Source organism: Triturus cristatus, chromosome 11 (assembly GCF_964204655.1).
Source record: "Triturus cristatus chromosome 11, aTriCri1.1, whole genome shotgun sequence".
NCBI lineage: Eukaryota > Metazoa > Chordata > Amphibia > Caudata > Salamandridae > Triturus > Triturus cristatus.
Genome location: NC_140594.1, coordinates 581,626,443 through 581,644,933, shown reverse-complemented (window position 1 = coordinate 581,644,933; position 18,491 = coordinate 581,626,443). Strand labels below are relative to the sequence as shown.

Here is an 18,491-nt window from a genome sequence, read left to right as displayed (position 1 = left end):
AAACAAAGCATTAATATTTGAGTCAAAAAGGAGAGACAAATAGATACCCATTTACCTGAGGTGTACGAAGTGAAACCAGAATTAATCGCTGCTTACTATAACTGTGTGATTTTAGACAAATATTTTATTTCACCAATTCTCCTTTTTTTTAATTATCACTTATGAAAGCACTTTTAAATACGTGAGTTCAGAACACCAGTTGTAAAAAAACTTGCTGTGTTTGATTTAATAGACTATAATGTTGCTCTTTGTATAAGAATCTCTGCCACATACAGGGTTAACATGACAACTGTCTTGCCTCTTAGTTCATTAATGACTATGTAGCCAGGGTGGGAGCTGGCTCTAAGTTCATGTTTAATAACTATCACTTTTAATAAGTACTTCTCAGTGCAGTACACTTCTTTGAGTTTTGAAGTGGCTTTGTCATATTTTACGTGATGCTTGTTGTATGATTTACATGGCAAAGATTTTCAGGGATTGGCTCGCACATGGGCTCTAAGGGCCACATGTACCACCATTTGGTTTTGCAACTCGCAATTTGCAAATTTTAGTGACTCACGATTTGTAAGTCGCAAAAGGAAATGTACTAACGTGTCTCAAACACATTTTGCGAATCCTATTGGGAATGGGCAATAACACAGGGATGGTGGCCTGCTGGGGACAGCAGACCTCCATGTCTGGGTTTGCTTTTTAAATAAAGAAACTTTTTTTAAATGCAGCCTGAGTGCCTTAAAAAAACAAGCATTGAAAATGCAATAGGCCTCGCCTTTTAAGTTAAAGCCATTTGCTTTGCTATATAATACCATTAGCAATGGAAATGGCTTTAACTTAATCAAAGGCGAGACCTATTGCATTTTCAATGCTTGTTTTCTCCTTCTGTCCCCTTCGCTGCCCCCGTGATTCTGTGCCTTTTTTCTCCTTCTGTCCCCTTCGCTGCCCCTGTGATTCTGTGAATTTTTTTTCTCCTGTCCCCTTCGCTGCCCCCGTGATTCTGTGCCTTTTTCTCCTCCTGTCCCCTTCGCTGCCCCCGTGATTCTGTGCCTTTTTCTCCTTCTGTCCCCTTCGCTGCCCCCGTGATTCTGTGCCTTTTTAGGTCTCGCCTGACCCAGCGCATGCCCTGGTCTGGCGAGACATTTTGTGAGGGCTCCAAAAAGTGCTACCAGGCCAGCCTAGACGTACAGTGCATGGGCGTGGGCGCGCGTCGCGCTTTACCGCGATTATTTTCACTTTCTCTACCGCACGGCCGCTTTGATGTTTGATCGCGATCACTTTCGCGGCCGCACGGCTGCTTTGATGTTCTCCGTGAGGCTTCAATAGATTGCAGCAGTTAAAACAAGCATTGGCATAGCCAATAGGTCTCGCTTTTGGGACCTTATAAGTGTTTAGTTATGCAACTGTTGCATGGCTAAACACTTATAAGGTCCCAAAGGCGAGACCTATTGGCTATGCCAATGCTTGTTCTCCTTCTGTCCCCTTCGCTGCCCCCGTGATTCTGTGCCTTTTTCTCCTCCTGTCTCCTTCGCTGCCCCCGTGATTCTGTGCCTTTTTCTCCTTCTGTCCCCTTCGCTGCCCCCGTGATTCTCTGCCTTTCTCTTTCTGTCCCCTTCGTTGCCCCGTGACACAACCACACCCACAACCACACAACCACACACACAACCACAACCACACACACAACCACACACAACCACACAAACATCTGCGCATGTGCACACAGCATTTCACCCTGGACCGATAGCTGCGGGGCAAGCCGTGTGATGCAATCTGTGGGGTGGGGTATGTGAGCACAACCGTTGAGAATTTTTGAAGTGGGCGGGCAGCTTTCTAACCCCAATCCGCACATAGGGGTACAACTACAAACCAATGTGAAGGCTATCTGTAAAAGGAGGCGTGTTGTGGTGAGCTGAGAGCGCGACTTGAAACGCACAGAGGCGGAGGCGAGGGAGAAGCTTTTCACTTGGTCAAAGATGGCTCCTGGGCGTAAAATTACCATAATCATAGAAACGAGTTTTCTAGAATATTCCATCAGTCTGGGCTACCTTTCCCGGCCAGATCACCTACGTATTTCCTTTATAGACTTTATTCCATTCATCGCGCGGTAGAACCCTGACGGCACATGAATGAATCACCCTCCCACAGTTGCAGATTCTGCTGCGCCACGAGGGAAGCTGCAGGGAAAACCTGCTGCGCACTGCACGGGGGTGTGTACAGCCCAGCTCATTGTTGGCCAGTCCGCACACAGCCCTGAGCGTGCCAGTATCCGCGCACAGCCTCATCTGCTTCTATAACAAAGAAACACATGGAAAGTCCACTTTAAACAGAACCTCTTACGGAAACAGGATAAGCGCTTCTGCAGACACAAACATTTACCCGTCGCCCTCCTTGCAATCCCTAGCGATACTATCGGAGAGGAGGAGACAGGCACAGCTCTTAATCCTTACCTGGTCTTCTCGGGGTGGTCCTCCTAGACCCCAGAGCGTGCTCACACACCACAGCCAAATAATAAAGAGCGAGGACGCGAGACGTCCCGGATGGGCCCATCTGTCCCTGGATGAGGACAACAAACTCCTCCAGAAAGGGTCGCGCACAGTGCTGAGTCTAAGGGCAGCCTTCAGCCGAGGTCTGCGCACGGGACAGAGCGCGAGCGCAGGAGCCCGGAGCGGAGGTGCGGGTAGGGGGCAGGTCTGAAGCTGCGACGGACTGGAGGGCTCTGTGACAGGAGTGGGAGGGGCGGAGAACACACTAGGGCAGGAAGCGAGAGTACGGGAGGGCGCCCTAACACCACCCTCCACGGCAGCAGCAGGCAGAGAGTCCATCTAATTCAAGCAGGCGGGCACGGCTGTTTACAAGTCATTAACCCACGCATGAAAGGTTTTCTTGTCTTTATGGGGCCATGTGTTTGAAACACATGGCCCCATAAAGATAAGAAAACCTTTTACCACAGACGTAAAGGAACCGAGCCAGTCCAACTGGGACGGCTCTAAAAGAAAAAAGTGTATGTCACTAGACGCTCTTTTCCAATGGCTGGCCACCGTTTAGCATAAACGGTGATGCCAGCCAATGGAAAAGAGGGGCGGGCTTAAAGCCCACTAGAGAAATCTCCTCTAAATCATTAAATCTCGCCAGCGAGACTGCGCATGTCTGCGCAGTCTTACCCCAGGCGAGACCTAAAAACGGGATGCATTTCAAAAACAAAAATGAAACGTTTCAGTTTCATTTTTTAAGAGTAGGCAGTAAACCGTGGGACCACTGCCTGCTCTTAAAAAACTTTTTCGCTGCCTATCACAAAGGACCCCTTCCCGTTTGCAAGTGGCCTACCACCCTCTTGAAGTAGGCAGTAAACTGTGAATGTTTAGCAACCGCATTCCGGTTGCAAAACAATTTACATGCCCTTGCACTTTAAGAAGGGACGCCCTTGCCACCCCCTTTCCTAATAACAACTCGCAAACCCTATTTTGCGAGTCGGTAACAGGTTACCGACTCACAAAATAGGTTTGATATATGCTACAACCTTTTTTAGCGGTCGCAAACATCCAGAATCTCGTATTGTGACTGCTAAAAACGGTCGTACATGTGGCCCTAAGAGACAAGCCAGCCCCTTGGCCCAGCTCCAGCTCAGCTTTCCCTGTTAATTTATTGGCTCGCCCACCTCTAGCTCCTCAGTACAACACCAATATACTACCTTTGGAAAACACCTTAAACCTACATTCTTCCAACCATGCCTAACAAGCTGTCAGTAAAGCACTTCTGAGGCCTCATCAAGGACAGACACTTCAATACATAACAGAACCGTACCCAGGGGCCAAACCCGATCAACCATTTCACAAACCTGCATCACCCTCCTTGAAATGGATCATCACCTCGCATGCCTGGACATCTGCTGTCACCCTCCTTGGAGAGAGGGGGGTGTGCGCCCTCCCTCTAACAGTGCGTAGCAGGCACGGGGTCCACTCGGGCATGCAGCTTTTGAAATGGCTTTCATATTGACTGCGGGCGCGCGGACTGAGGGCAATGACACGGAGAGGAGACAAAGGCGGGCAGGAAATTTAAGAACTGCACATGCTCTAATAACTCGCAAACCCTCAGACGGTAAATGGGTTTTGACAATGTCTGGAAAAGGTCGCGCAGCTCGTCGGAGGCCACGTTTTCAGGGTCAGCGACACTTCCGCGTTATTCAACTATTTATGGCTTTGCCCCGACGCTGCCAAGGGCCGCTCGGTTACAGCTCTGCCGCCGGGTTGCCGCCCGGGCAATTCTAGTTAAGTTGTCTCCTCAGATGTTGCCATGATGGCGTGGGTTTCTTTTTGAAAACATTAGTTTGAGTGGCTTCTGTGAAACTAGCTCAGAATTGCTACATTTTAGCGCAAGTGGGACGCGTAACACTAAGAGGCGCTAGACGATGCAAAGCGCCACAAACTACTTTCGGGTGCACTGCAAAATAGATTCTTGGGCGGAAAGTAGACATGAGCACAGCATGCGTCCCGGATTTGCCGGGATGGTCCAGGGGTTTCACGGTTTCACCACCTGTCCCAGCAGTTTTGTGCAAATTTGGCTCATGTCCCGGTTTTTAGAGCTGTTTGGCTGAAAACAGTGACGGGCACTTTTTTTATGTGTTCGAAAGCAGGGCTAGTTAGCATCTATTATAAATAAGCAACTTAATAACAGGTATGATACTGGTTTCAAAGATTACATTTTATTTATTTTCTTCGTGCTTCTCCTGCGTTTCTTTCTTGATGAGGTCTGTTATTCTGTTCCACTCACTTGATGTAAAATTGTAGTCCTTCTTCTATGTTTGCGAAATGTCCCGGTTTTTGGTTTTTAAGATCTGGCCACCCTAGTACAGCACTGTAATTGAATTGCGTCGTTTAGTGCGAAACACCTAAGGTTAGATTTACAAACATTTTGTGCTGTGTTTGCGCAAAACAGTAAAAATTAAAGGGGATGATGGACGGAGTATTGAACATTGCAAGCACTCACCCCAGTCAACTGATCTGGGTTTAATCCATCATCATTCTTTAGCTCACTCCGCCACCCCAGTTCAGACATGGCCATATGCAAATCAGTCTGACCCTGTGCCTCATGGGAACAGTCCTGCCCGAACTGCCAAGCCATGTCTTCCCTGGACCGGAAACAAGCATCCTGGGACCGGTTTCTGTCGAATCAGCCGTCATCAGCCAGGCTAGCTTGAATCCAGTGGCAAAGTGAACAAGGGACCCACGTCTGGGCATACCCTGCCAACTTAGGGCGAACAAAGCAAAACCAAAGGGGATGATGGACGGAGTGTTGAACATTGCAAGCACTCACACCCAGTCAACTGATCTGGGTTTAATCCATCATCATTCTTTAGCTCACTCCGCCACCCCAGTTCAGACATGGCCATATGCAAATCAGTCTGACCCTGTGCCTCATGGGAACAGTCCAGCCCGAACTGCCAAGCCATGTCTTCCCTGGACCGGAAACAAGCATCCTGGGACCGGTTTCTGAATAATCAGCTGTCATCAGCCAGGCTAGCTTGAATCCAGTGGCAAAGTGAGCAAGGGACCCACGTCTGGACATACCCTGCCAACTTAGGGCGAACAAAGCAAAACCAAAGGGGATGATGGACGGAGTGTTGAACATTGCAAGCACTCACCCCCAGTCAACTGATCTGGGTTTAATCCATCATCATGCTTTAGCTCACTTCGCCACCCCAGTTCAGACATGGCCATATCCAAATCAGTCCGGCCCTGTGCCTCATGGGAACAGTCCAGCCTGAACTGCCAAGCCATGTCTTCCCTGGACTGGAAACAAGCATCCTGGGACCGGTTTCTAGCTAATCAGCCGTCATTAGCCAGGCTAGCTTGAATCCAGTGGCAAAGTGAGCAAGGGACCCACGTCTGGGCATACCCTGCCAACTTAGGGCGAACAAAGCCAAACCAAAGGGGATGATGGACGGAGTGTTGAACATTGCAAGCACTCACCCCCAGTCAACTGATCTGGGTTTATTTTGAACATTGCAAGCACTCACCCCCAGTCAACTGATCTGGGTTTAATAAAACAGCACCATTTTTTAAATTTACTTTTCAGCAAAAAACTTGTTTTGCATTTGAAAGATGCCTGAAAGTAACACAAAGTAGCTCTTTCACAGACAGCCACCTATGCTTTTTGATGCAAAACACTATATATCAAAAATTTGGGAAGGGTTTTGCATAAAAAATTAACACCACTTGAAAGCAGGAGTTAAAAGGAGAAATGTTTTCCTTTCTCTGACTTTGCATGAGTGCTGCACTGTTGAGCACATATATAGAGTAGGACATTTTTAAAAGTTGTCTTGGCATCCTCCCAGTACAAAACCTATGCTTGACTCACGCACACACACTTGCACTATGGTGCAAAGGTGTGTGCGTGGTGCTCGTCAGCAAAATTCTGTGCCGGCGCGTAAAAGAGAGAAGGAGAAAGCCATATCCATGTACATATGACGCTCTCCTGCTCTTTCCTTCACACACAACGCGGGGCAGTATGTTTGGGCTGCTGGGCTGTGTTGCATGATAATTGTGTAAATCTGGCCGCTAATGCTATACAAAGTGGGTGAAACGGGGCTAAAACAGCACAAACACCCCTAAATTCCACACAAAACCAGATGATTTAAATTCATTAAAAGTGGCGTGACATCGCAAAGCATGGGATTTTATCTCCAAATGTAAACTGGTACAAACCTAAAGTGTTTGGTAAATTATGATATTTTCACACTTAACTGGGGTTATTTCCACAAAAAGTATTTTATTATGCTTATTTACTCTTAGGCAGGTATCTGCATGCAAGGATTTGTACAGAAGGGTGTGCTTCGAGTATAAAAATCTGGAATAACTTCGCTAACTTTCTTTGCGCCATTGCACAACATTTCTTCATATTTAGAGTCAAGGAAACATGTCAAGTTAATGCGAGCATGAATGATGACATCATCCGTGCTTGATGTGCAGTAAACATGGTGCAGGGCAAAGGTTTGTTATGCACTCCACGGGTGCAGATTTCTCCTCAACATTGTGCAAATCTTGGAAAATCTGGGTCAAGTGTTGATGAAAAACGCAAGTTCAACGTGGTAAAGACTGAAGTCTTCAAAGGCATTAGCAGTCTCTATTTAAAGCTACCAGCAAAATCTACATCTTCGGGCACACCATATTCCAGTCCATTTTTCAAATTACGTGCCATTATATTCTAGAGCTTTAGTGCAGTTGCTTCAATTTAGGTGAATCTAATTTACAGCTTGAAGCATAAATTGGATTTTGAGGTCGAGCCTGGGCAGCTCATGCTCTGCTCTGGGAGGCATACTGTATTCAGGTATGGACTTAAAGCTCCACCCACTCTCCGGCCATCTTTTCAATTGGCTACTGTGACTGTCATTTGTAAATGTTGCCTTTTGATTTGTTAATAGGTTTATTAGTCCCACCTTAGTACCTCTGTGTCTGCTGTTGTAACCCCTATCAGAACTGGGCCTTTTACATGTGTCCTTACTGTATAGCTTGCACTAGCCCTTGGCGAGAACTCTTTGCTTAATTAATGTAAACACCATTAGTGGGACGCCAGCTTTAGCACTGGCGGCTGCTTTTTTGTTTGTGTTTGAAGCACGCTGTGCGCACTTTCACTTACACAATGGGGCCACAAACACCACTCACGGGACGGGCCGTGCAGCTTGCTTAACTTGTTGTTTTTAGGTCTCGCCTGACCCAGCGCATGCGCTGGTCTGGCAAGACTTATTGAGAGGGCTCCAAAAAGTGCTACCAGGCCAGCCTAGAGCTACAATGCATATGAGCGGGTGCTTTCACTTTTGCATAGCCAATAGGTCTCGCTTTTGGGACCTTATAAGTATTTAGTTATGCAACTGTTGCATGGCTAAACACTTATAAGGTCCCAAAGGCGAGACCTATTGGCTATGCCAATGCTTGTTTATTTTTACATTAAATCATGGTGGACGCACATCTTGTTGTGCGCAGCTCGCCCACCTCATTTTTTAAAATTAAAATAAAATCATGGCGGCTGCATGCCTTTCTCCCGCATGCCGCATTTCTGTTTCAATAATGGCGGCATTGTGACTATAGTCCTGCCTGCTGTTGCGGGCAGAACACGCTCTCCCGCACGACATGCCAAGCTTGATATTTATGCTGTGTTGTTCTTGGCAGCACTGCAGACTTATCCACGGCTCTTCCCTCCCTTCTGCCCCAGCTCAACTGCCTAAACAACTGCTCCTTCACTCTTGCACTGGCCGAGACAGAAGCCGCCGAGGGATACCAACTTTTCCAGGCCGCCCTAGGCCGCTGCGTGTTGAAACGAAAGAAAGCATTACAATGGCTCCCCTAGAGACCCAATGATTGGCGCCCAATAACCATGTGATTTTTTGTACGATGTCACTTCGGGTGAAATCATGGAGGGCAGCAGCTGTTATTAGAAGCGGCCGAGTGGGCTGAAAGGGCTGCGGGGCAGGGACAGCGCCCGGGCGCAAAGGCAGCCGCAGAGCAGCAGCAGTCAGGCCAGCTACGGTGTTCCAGTGCTTCGTCTGACTTCTTGACTCTGCCAACCCATGCGCGCTTTGGCTCATGGGCTGCTTCACTTTTGCTGCCCCACTGATGATACGGGACGGCTTCCCCGGCAGAGGCAGTAGCCCCGGCAGCATGGCAGAATTTATTGAGCTAATCAGACCTTCAGAATTTATAAAAGGTGAGGCGTTTCACCCCTCAGGGTCTCATTTGAACATTCTGGCCTTTCCTTCCTAGCTTCAGCTACTCTAGCTCTACACTCCCACTTCTGCCCACAGCCCCCGACTTCTGCTGCACATTCAGTCCAATGGGGTTCAGTCTCTGCTTCTCACATATAGCCTCGGTCCTCTGTTGCCTGTCCCTCATCACCAAAGTCTATTCCAGTCTCTAATCAGAATTAAAATATTGACGTATACATTCGCAAATATATGCAAATGCTCTATAGGCCAACCTATGCCAGGCCATTCATACTTTACTTGTCATTTGCTACTTCATATTGTGTGAAATTTAATTACACAGCTTAATTTGTTGCAGTCCTCATTTATACATGAAAGGGAGCCATTTATAAAAGTGACCTTATTTTTTAATTCAACAGTTATAGCCTAACCAAACAAGCATTTGCAATGCAATAAGTCTCGCATTTTCGAAACTTTAACCAATTGGTATTTTAAATGACAATGGGCCATATGTAGGTAGACTGTGTTTTGCGATTCTCTAATTGCAATTTTTAAGGAATCGCAATTAGAGAATAGCAAAATGCAATGTAGGTAGGATTAGCAATTTTTTTTGCGAATCCCACCCATTCCTTATTTGCGATTCTCTAATTGAGAATCGCAAATAAGGAATACCTTGCCATGCATTCCTATGGGCTAAAAGGCCCATAGGAATGAATAGGAAGACATTCTCAATTTGCGATTCTCAATTAGAGAATCGCAAATTGAGAATGCAATTTCAAGGTTGCAAGGGTGTCAATAGGACACCCTGTTGCACCCCTGAAATTAGCATGGGTGCACATGTGGTGCACATACATGCCCTAAGGGCATGTGTGTGCACCACATTCCACTTTGAAAAATGCAAAAAACTGCATTATTACAAGAAATCGCAAATTACCACCAACCTGTAGTTGGTGGTAATTTGCGATTCCTTAAGGCCAAATAGCACTTTTTTGGAGGTTCCTACATTGCATTTAAGGAATCGCAAAATTTGCGATTCCTTAAATGCAATTGCAAAATAAGGAATCGCAAATTTAGCGATTCCTTATTTTGCATGCAGATTTGCCTTCCTACATTCCACTTAGCAAATTTGCGATCGCAAACGCCGAAATTCGGCGAATTTCAGCGTTTGCGATCGCAAATTTGCTTTCTACATATGGCCCAATGACTTTTATTTATGTGCACTTTGTACTCTTAGTCGTTGCTTGAAGGTCTTCAAAACACATAAATAAAAGGCATTGTCATTTACGATGCCAATAGCTCAAAATCTCGCAAATGCGAGACCTATTGCATTGCAAATGCTTGTTAAATGGGTGTCCAAGACTGGAACATAGTGTCTCTGATTACAGGGAGCCATTTGGCAACCATTTCTGCATTATCTCCTCTGGCGCCTTCCAGATGCCCTGGGCCTTGTGACAGTAGCGCTTACGTCAGTGGCATTTACTTTGGATTCTGGTATCCGTGGGCCTGCATTTATAATGAGAAAACAAACAACAAATACCAGAAGGCAAATAAAAAAACAGGAATGATGTGCAACTCATGGCTGACATGGGGGCACTTGAGGACGCATCACTTCCTTTCCAATCCCCCATTAACCCGTAAGGTTATCCGACAACTCCGTATCTCTAGTCATGTGATTGCCATTTCGTCATGTGTGACTTTGGGTATGAGAATGCCTGTATAATTTGTTGCGTGTAAAGTCCCAATTGTGTCTGTTTCAGAACATTCAGTGTTTAATTTTTAATAAAAGAAGTGCCAGGGCTCTCGTCAAGAGGCCACTGCACCTACCCCCTTGCCACACATTGCCCGTGCTATGCAGCCAATGATAGTCACAACACAACTACTAACCATCACACTCCTACAAATGTGACAATTTGGACTATTTCTGGACCCCAAAACTATAAGAATGGCTTGGCCGGCAGGAAAGAGTAATTTTTTATGAATATAGCATTAATAATGTTGTGGTCTCTGGAAATCAGTTAACCAGCGCCACCTTGTGGTAGGCTGTCACAAGCGCCGGTGCTTACAATTAAGTGCTGGTGCCGAGCACCGGAAAACACCGGCTCAAATTAAGCAATGCTTCGAGCACGTTGGCAGGTGAGATGAAGGAGTCCGGATGTAATTTAATAAATCTAGGCCCAGATTTACTCAAGATTTGTGCTGCGCTCACGAGACAAAGCGAAGCAAATGACGGCATTCACCAACTTTTGCGTGCAAAAGGTTTTTGGGGGCTGAAAGTGTCAGTCAGTGTAGCGCTAAATTATATTTGGATAGATAGCAAGAGACCGTTGTGTAAATATTGCTGCACGCATGTGTGTGACTTGAGTACAAATACACAACGGATAATGCCGATTTGCATATAGCATCATGTGTGACTAATAACCACACTGGAGAGATGCATTGAAATACAATGCTGTGCAGTTTTTGTCAGCGTGTTTAGTCCAACACACCTGATTTTCGCACAGTGCTGCACTGTGTGAAATTAAGTAATCATGCTCTGTAGTTTTGTTCATAAAAATGAAATTTGCTATGTTGTTGTCAGAATCAGGTATTTATAACTAGGGCTTCCAGTTTTATGGTATTTATTTTTTTGACATTTCCGTCTGTATTTATCCATATTTATTTTTTGCTATTTTTTTCTAAATGTATCTATTTTTATTTTGTGTTTCTGTATAAACGAAGCTGCAATGGGTATTTATCCAGATTTATTTAACTGATAAATGTATACTACATTTAAATGTCCAAAAGTTTCCAACAGTATACAGTGCAATAGCGTTATCTGAAAACACTTGCATTGTAGAGTAGAATAAATAACTGTAGATCTGCACTTAATTAAGCTTAATTAGGAAATCTATTGTCTTTTTTCATCTCTTCTATGCCTCAATTTGTACACTACTGACCAGGCACTCATGACTGCCAAAGAAAAAAATCATCCAAAGAAGGCCTATTTCCGTATTTTCCTGTATTTAAAAATAAATACAGACATGAAAATAAATAGTTTTCTGTCTGTATTTATCTGCAAAAATCAGTAAAAATGGAAAACTGGGCGCCCTATTTATAACCAACTTGTTCAATTAAAATTAATTCATACTACAACTCCCAGAATACTCTAATTTTACAAATGAAACCTCAGCCACCAAACAAGAATGCACCTTTGACACTGAGCTATCTGTATAGAACCACAGTATTCAGAAGGGGTCTGGGAAACCTGTGGAAGCTCCTGACCTAGAGACGACTTGAGACCATGGCCGTGCACTACTTGCCTCTACCACTTTCAATGGTTTTTGGTCCAAACCCTCTTGGAAGGGCAGAGAGTGGGCAACCTGTGACAGGAGGAGGTTCACAGGGACAGCATGAATCCAAAATATGGACTTCAAAATATTGTTTGAGGTTAATATTAAGGTCAAAATATCGTGGCGACAAAAAATATTGTGGCAGGTTATAACGTGGGTAATGTATAGTTTCTTTTTATAATAACAGTGAAAATTAAAAGATTGTTTACTCAGTTACTGTGATACATAATATAATTTTGTATGCATATTTAGTATGCATTTATGTTATATTTATTTCGTAAATAATCATACAACTTTATAAAAATATATATGTGTGTATGTATATATATATGCGAGGAGTCCGATGGACAAAAGTCGGGGAGCATGATCCGGTCACCTCTGCTTGGCAAAGGATTTTCCCTGGATTTTGACCTGCCTGAGGTGAGAAAGAGTGATTGGAGGAGTCTGGTACCTCTCTATTTCTGGCTTTGGTTTCCCCTGTTTCAAAAAGGTTATTTGTATTTGGTGGCACCTGAAAACAGACTATTTTTGTCTTTTAGATGCACCAAGTCACTTTGCCACATTGCATCTTTTTGACTGATTAGCCACAGCAGGAATGTGATGGTATTTCACCATGATAATGCACTCTGCGCGTGGACAAAGGATTTTAGTGCACTTGCATTGCATGCTGGTTATTGTAGTCTAGGAGGACTACAGAAGTGCATCATGGCTGCATTTAAATTGGTTGGTTGTACCCATTACCAATCATTACACCTGTGATCAATGCTCGAGGGTGAGCTGAAACGTGTAAGGAAGGACTTTGTGAATGACAGTACACTGCTACTTTCATTTGTGTGAAATAAACAGAGTGAGATTTGGCTTTAATTCCCTTTTTTATTTGAAATATATATATATTATATATATTGTAGATAGATAGATAGATAGATAGATAGATAGATAGATAGATAGATAGATAGATAGATAGATAGATAGATAGATAGATAGATAGATAGATGTTATGTATTTTTATTTTGGGTTCTGTAATTTATTGGGGTTTTGCATGGGGAGGGCTTTTATAACAAATATGAATTATGTTGCACATTTATTGATGTTTAAGTTAAGTGATTTAATTAATCATTATTTATTCATTGGTTTCATTATTTAAGTAATTTTTATGGATTTATTAATATTTTTCCCAATATTTGATTTTTATTGGAGTAATAGAGTGGGTAGTATTTTAAAATAAATAGTGCAATGTGTTAATTATTAATTAGTTATTAATTTGTGTAATCATTGTATTAATTGAATTTTTAATGATTTTGTTAATATTTAATAAAACAGAAATGTTAAATTTGTTTTATTGGAGATTATTATTTTAAAATCAATAGATTTATTAAGGAAATAATATTTATTCATATATTGGAAGCAAAGGTGTATAATTTTTAACTTTAGTAGTAATATTTTATATTTGTTTGACAAAATATATTTTATGTAAAATAATGTAGTACAAACATCAAAACTAATGTAAATGGAATGTATGTTTAATGTATTTAATGAAATATAAATGATTTATATATGTTTTTCATTATTGTGTTACAGTGTAAAAGTTTATAATATTTAATCTATCTAGTTTTGGATTTATAATTTCAAATATGTTCTTCCAAAAACCTTTTATTAAATAAAAGTAATGTTTAGGTTGATGTATGTTAAATATTATATGTAACAAGCTAAAAGCTTTGCAATAATATGATATTTTAAAAACAGAGATGTAGTAGTACATTTAAATTATACAGTATTTTATATTGTTTGTGTTATAGGAATATAAATTTAGGTGAACGTTTTTAGAACTAGAGTTGGAGATGCCCACCATTATATACACTCTCCCCAATTTTTGTGCCACAAGAGTTAGAATAGTAAATGTGCCTTTCTCCCCAATATATATGCAGTGTACCCAATGTTAGTTGTACTGGAATTAGAACAGTAAATTTGACACCCCCAAATATATGCATTTACACAAACATTCGAGGGTCTGGAGTTAGGATACTAATTCTTACACTCCAAATATATGCACTTACCCCAGTGTTCTTAGGATTGGAATTATAATAGTAAAGAGGGAGCAGGTTTTCCAATCACAATTTCATTTTACAGACCAAAGATCCCAGAGGAGCTCCTATGACATTTCCAGTTGCATAGAACCTAGGGGTTTACTTTGACTACAGACTCAGCGAATAGACAGACCATGAAAGTAGGGAATAATCCAAATTTCAAATAGTCCGAACTTGTTTATGTCAGTTTCGGCTATATTAAACTTCCTGCTTGTCAGGTTATCAGACTACAAAAAAATCAGAGTTAAGCAGCCCCAGTAATCTTCAGGCTCAAAAAGAGGGGCCATATTTCCTAATCACGAATTTATCCATACTGGCTGCTTCTAAAACAGAGTTCATGATACTCTGTATAGCATTATGTGCACTTTAGGACCGAGGGCTACAATATCTTAAGAATGGCGCTGGAGGACATATATCACATGCCTAAATCTGCCTCCCTCGAAAACTAAAAAGACACCACAAGTGGATGGACATTATCTTACCTAAGTGCGATGATCGGAAATGCCTTGCTCACTTTACTCCAGAATACAGATAACTGTTGTGGGTTCAGGAGGACCCATAAGTCAGACCTGTTCAGGAAAGAAGAGCAGTTAGAATAGGTAAGATGGAAGATTGTGCTCTCCAAAATGCCCGCTGGTTGTTTCCAGCGCCTTGAAGCAACTTTCAAAATATATCATGCTTGGTAAATAATTTCATATTAACATAAGGTAACAGCAAAGGCGCCCATTCAAATGTGACACTTCCTGATTAGGAGCACTCATTGTGCTCTCCTTTCAACACCCATGGGAATTACCTCCCAGGTGAGTTAACAAGTAACAAGTGAACCTCTGGCTGGAGGGAGTACCACGTTTTTCTGGGAGTGGACTATCAACCTCTCCTTCTGTAAATCAAGGGTGGCCACCTCAATATTCAGCCATTTTCCTACACTGTAGGTGTGTGGGGAGGATACAAACTGCAGGCTGCATGTGTGGGATCCCTGGATTTAGTGATGTATGCATGAGGGGCCATGTTTTTCTCTTCTGGGGTGCCTCCCCACACTTTGGTGTCTCTGTGTTATGACCCAGGTTGCCCTGGTTCCTCACTTGGTCCAGAAGATCTCCTTTGTTTCATGTCTTCTGCCTCAAAGCCCTGTTTCCAGCAGACAAAGTTGTGAAACTGCCTGCTTGTTGAGGTGGAATCCACATAACGCCCTCCATCTAGTCAGCTCCGACACAATCACGTTTCCCAAGGTACCAGCTCAGAGAATAGCCCTTAAATCTGTCTTGTCTCAAGTATCAAGGATAGCACTATCTAAGGTGAACAGCTCACTCCGTGTCATCATGGACATTTTTGCCAGTCCTTGATGCTTCACCTACAAATTATTGCTAACAACAGTGCTCCGCCAATAAGGTCAATGAACCAAAACTAAGACTACAACACCCACAATGCATTAAGTTGTCACGCAGAAGCCTAATACATGAAACTGTCTCTGTGATGGAGGTGGCCACCCTTGCACAACCACACTCCCAAACTGGTATGTAAAGGAAGCCCTTGGGGCTTGTGTGCTACTGCTCCTGAGAAAGTTTGACCAGATCAGTTTTTCCTACCATCTAGAACGAACCTCTGAGAAATTGTGCGCCAAAGACCTCTTGCCTGCCAACTGAGATCTGCCTGGAGGAGACAGAAGTACTGTCAGCCCGAGGAGCCAGTAAGAGTCTATACGTACCTGTCTGTTGTGCTCCAGAGACTGTGGATGCTGCCTGCATGAGGCACAAGCTACAGTGGAGGAACAAGCCTAAAAGTCCAGACGGGAGCTTCTCTGATGACCAAGAAAGTACAAGGAAGATAACTCTGAGCTGTGATCTCCTAACCTCCATTGGAGTAAGCCTTGAATGCTTCACTATTGCTAATACTGGAGAGTCAAGGACACTGAGAGAGTCATGGACAGTGCTTAATTTGAGCCACTGGTTTCCAGTGCTCAGCACTGTCATTAAATTGTCAACACCGGCACTTGTGACAGTCTACCACAAGGTGGCGCTGTCTGGCTAATTTAGAGATGAACACAACCACAGGTAATTATTAATTCAATATACATTAAAATGACTATTACCTGCCATTCCTATAGCTTTAGCTGCCTGGAATAGTCTTAATTTTCACAATTGTAGGAGTGTGATGGTTAGTAGTTGTGCTGTCACTATCATTGGCAACATAACAGGGGCAATGCGTGGTGCAAACTGCAGTGGGGTCCTGATGAGAGCCCTGGCCCTTTTTTTTACAAATCAAGCACTGGTCATAGATAAACTTTGCAGTCATCGGCAGGCAACTGGAATAAAAACACACGACCAAGCACTGATGCTGCCCAGTACTCCAGATTTAACCATGACCTGGACACAATGTCTCACATATCCAATTTATTGTACGTTTGCCTGCCTGAGAGCTTTAAGTTGTAGTGTCCTATGATTTAATTGATTGCAGTTTGAGAGTGTTCTGTGTTGAATGTACTCTGCTTTTGCTGGCAGTTGGTGACTGGGACTAAATAAAAAGGGAGAAAATAGTTCAGCTCCTAGTGGGGCTTGGAAGGCGTACTTAACTTTGTTATGTTGCATGTCAAATTGATGCTCTTTGTACATGAATATATGGATCACTGACACAATATAGAAAATAGCATCGGAATACAAAAATATTGTGTCAAAAATATCCATTACAAAACTATTGTGTCCCTGTTCTTGTAAGTACAAAAATATTGACGATGGCGCCGCCAACGTTGGCTTGGTTCTTATATTAACAGTTAAATCTAAGTAGTTCAGTTGTGCTTTCTCAGACAGCCTTACTCACACTTTTCAGAGACGTCTGAAGTGGGAAGGTATATCTGCCTCAGCTGAGCAGGTACACCCTGTGTATTGGCTGGAGGTTTAGACAAGCTTGTAAGGATTAAAGGTTCCCATATTGTGCTAAACCCTACCTGCTAAACCTTTACTTTCTTCTCCTTTCAAAATGACTGAAACTGCAAGTAGCAGTGAAAGTACAGAATGAAACGAATTTGCTAACGCTCCTAACATTACAGAGAACTGCAGACAGGCAGTAACTGATATTGTTAGAACATGGATTACCTGCAACAGGTGGCCATGTTACTTTCGTGATTGAGGCACACAGGGTGTTCGGATCAGAGGTATTCTATTCCTGGGTAAAATTCCCACCTGCAGATCCACAGACACATTTATTTCATGAATAGATTGAAGTGGAACCACCAGAAGAATACATCCAATACAAGGACACTGAAGTTCCGTTAACTTACCAACAACATAAAATTTGGTTTAAAGGCGCCCTCAAACACACAACTTTGGCCGTAAGACTAGGTCCCCTCAGCATAGGAGGAGCGACATGGCCGGTTTTAGCATCTTATACCCCACATCCTTAGATAGACACACTCCAAGTAGGGGAGGTGCATACACTTTATAAAGAAGTAGTCAGGCTATACAGACATATTGTCCAGTCGTCAGGAAATCATTTGTATCTCGTATATAAGTAGGAAGGTTGCTGACATGCTCTTGTATTTTCAAGGAACAGTGGTCCCATTCAAGAGGAGTCAAAATAAATATCACAATTACTACAGTAAGGAATTGGAATTCAAGAGAATGATCAATGCATGTGATGAAAAAAGGTTTATATGGTGATTATTAGAAAAACGTAATAAATAACACAAGGAGTGAGCTAGCCGTGAGGAGGTTAGAAGGGAAATCAGCCGATTTCCTTAACCCAGGCTGGTGACTTAAAAAGGTGACTTTTGAATGAACAGTGCAAATACGTAAAAAGTCAGATCAACATCTCACACTCAGAAAACAGATATACAATAAGGTTTTGAGTTTAGAGATGTAGGTCGACAACGTTTCGCTCCCCATACGGATAGTGGGATCTCTTCAGGACAAGGCGATGGTAAGGGTGCCTGGGAAGTTAGCCTGGGTAGGTGGGGGAAATAAAAAGGAAGGGGGAGGGGAAGGGAGGAGGGGGGGTAAAGGGGGGGGAGAATAAGGTAAACGGTAGGTGCTGGATGAAGCGAGGAAGTAGAGAGAACCAATAATATATGAAGGTCAAATGGGTAAGTGCCCAGTGGAAAACTAAGAGATGGGTGAGGAGGGTCTAAGGAAAAAATTGAAAAAGGGGAGTGGGGGAAGAAGGAGCAGGGAAAGCGGTCAGAAGAAGCTAGGGTGGAGGCAATAGGGAGGGTGAAAATGGACGTGTGTGGCGGGGCCAGAAGAGACAGGCTGGCAAGGAGATAGAGGTCAAAGGATATGATGGAACGGGAAAAAGGAAGGAGCCGAGGGGGCAGAAGGACAGGCGTAGTAGCTAAAGCAGAGCGAGGGCCGAGAAGGCTCTGGTGCGAAGTTACAAGTGGGCCCCGCCTGGCGCAGGGTAGGA

At 43.4% G+C, this 18,491-nt stretch overlaps 1 protein-coding gene across 2 annotated transcripts in view; it reads right to left on the bottom strand.

The window, feature by feature from the left end:
* Positions 1-18,491, bottom strand: part of HR (HR lysine demethylase and nuclear receptor corepressor) — a 388,960-nt gene that overhangs the window by 254,893 nt on the left and 115,576 nt on the right. The window contains exon 2 of one of the 2 annotated variants that reach the window (XM_085633818.1): positions 14,579-14,665. The exons of the other annotated variant lie outside the window; for it this stretch is intronic. The gene's annotated coding sequence lies outside the window, so the exon portion shown is untranslated. The remainder of the gene's footprint in view (positions 1-14,578; positions 14,666-18,491) is intronic. 2 annotated transcript variants of the gene reach the window in all.